Below are 2,638 nucleotides of genomic sequence, written 5' to 3' on the forward strand. Positions count from 1 at the left end.
GTAGGTACTCGGGACCGAGAACCGAGTGAAAGTAAAATACAAAATGGCGACTCTCTCTACAAACAGGCAAACCGAAGTCAGGTTGTGAGAGTACCACCCACAGTCGTTCAAGGAAATGGACTCTGACCCTAGGACTGAACACGTAGTATTTTCTTTCTTAAGTAAAATTTGTAATCTAATTTTGTAAATTTGGGAGTGCTTCAAATATGACATTAAAATAGGGTTTTATGTCGTTACAAGTAGGTTTTTTAACATTGTCTAGTTTAGTAAAATCGTGGGACCAGTAAAAATTTGACGTTATAATCAGGTTAAACTGTATATTGTTTGTGCAAAATAAAAAAAAAATAATTTCGGACGATACAATAGCCACGATTATATTTTTCAAAGACGAGAAATTTTCGTTAGGCATCGACAAAAATTCAACCCGGGTCGACACGCAACGGAGAGAAAATTTGAAATTGGATAGATTAATTTCATGGAAAATGCATGGTGGACGACCTCGTGGTCGTGGCTGGCGAAGTTTGAACGATCGCGCCCAAAAGCAGCGATACCAAAGATTGGAGAATGAGAAAGAGATCCACTTTGAGCGTCAAAGTGATTCCGCTTAGTAATGTCTCCGAGACATAGTCGTGTCCCAAATACGGTTTTGCCGTTTTACTTGATTAATTTAACCTTTTTGGTTAATATTTAAATAATATATTTTACCAGTTTTACCAGTATTATACAGTTGTCCAACAGCAGAGTAATCTATCTTATTTACAAATCTTTTCAAAATAGACAGTTTGACCGTACCCTTCTAAAAACCGGACCCTAGACATTTGTCTCATTTGTCTATGCGATGAGCCGGCCCTGGATGGGAATTTGTGATTTGTGTAGTAGAAAGCTTTTTAAGGACTTGGCAACATAATCTAATATCTCTTGTGTGCAGACGCTGGAAAGTTTACCGTATAGTCAAGGCGGCCGGATGAAAACCAAGCGATGAAAATGGCAGTTCCTCGCGCCAGTGGCGTACCGTGGGTGTCAGCCGCCCGGGGCGGAGGAAACTTTCGGCTCCCCTTATTTAGGTATTTCAATTTAAAAGACCGAAATTCAGTATTGTCACAGAACAAGCAATGAAAAATTCGGTGGTAGTGCAGCGACCTGTTTAATATAGTTTTATTGGATATTAGTGGTGTATATGAACGTACAAGCAAAAAAAAATCAACTGGTTTCGCAGGAATTCCTCGGATGAGAAACCTACTAGTTCACCCGGCGAGCCGATTCCCGGACTGTCCGGACGATAGCACTATCGTAGGCGCGATGCAAGTATAGATTAGGATGTTTCAAATTTTTATAAGATATTATTATTATTTATTGTAAATTATTATTTTTTGCCGCCCCTGCCACCCCCACTACGGTACGCCACTGCCTCGCGCAGAGGGATACTATTATTACTAGTAGTTGAAAGAAGGGGCTGCCTCCTGGTTCCACTCAAAGGTACGACCTAGAGGTTGAAAAGATGATGAAAGAAGAGGAAGAGAGAAGAAGGCAAGTGAGGAGGGCAGGGTGATGATAGGATCATAGGGCGCCTGCATCGGTAGTTTATTAAATACAAAACAGAAAACATATGTACAAATTATACACAAGATGCACGTAACACAGGTGACAACAAACAATGACTAATACAGTTTAAACAAATATAAATAGAGAACATTATAACATATTTACAATAAATATGTAGATGCACCCGACCGGTGAGGACCAAACCACTTGTTTGGTCAAATACAAAAAGAAATCACGATCACATCACTACAGAATAAGTGAAATAATGCAACAAACTTGGGTGACGAAATTATGACAATATCAGGAATGGCTATGTACTGTATACATAAGGACGCGCCGAGGGACACGGATCGAATCGGATTTGGTTTGGTGTATTTGTTTATGATAACGCAAGAAATGTGTGATCTGACGAGGATATGCCTCCCGGAAGGACTTTCTATGGGAAACGGACCACTTGTAGTCGGTGAAGCGCGAACCCACGACCAATTGCAAGTGTTCAGTAGTTTTATCCACCGGTGGGCTCAAATCCTACGGGTCAAAACTTCCAGGAATTTTTTGGAGGATAGACTGTCCGGATATGTCAGGCCCTCACGCCCCATTTTGGGCCTGGCAGAACCCATAACTGACTTTGTTGTAACGTTGTGACTTATCTGTAGTAACTTGATCTGGGTGTCGGGTCAGGGGTGACAATTCCAACATACCTTTCGAGAGTCGGGGAGAGTTCTTGTGTAGTCGTCACCCCAGTCGGTTGTATCGAGAGGGAATAAAGTTAATTGTTGATTAACTACGTGTTTTTTATGTACAACAGTGTCGAAAACAAAAGCGATATAAAAGACTTGCTAAAAAAAGACCCTCTTAGTGCCAAGAGGACAGGCAGTTCAAAAGAAAAACCAGGTTTCCAGGCTCGATCTATGATGTCACTGTTCACATTATAATTTTTCCAACTAATTACGATAATTTCCTGATAGTGTCTTAACATTTACGTAATATTAATGATACATTTGAACTAATTTAATAATTTATATTTATTTATAAAAATAAAAAAAAAATATATAATAAATTTGGCGAATTTTGGGCGAATTTTTAATTTGCTGTT

The sequence above is a fragment of the Centruroides sculpturatus genome, unplaced genomic scaffold, assembly GCF_000671375.1.
Source record: "Centruroides sculpturatus isolate CEXI.00-Female unplaced genomic scaffold, Cexi_2.0 scaffold57, whole genome shotgun sequence".
Taxonomy (NCBI): domain Eukaryota; kingdom Metazoa; phylum Arthropoda; class Arachnida; order Scorpiones; family Buthidae; genus Centruroides; species Centruroides sculpturatus.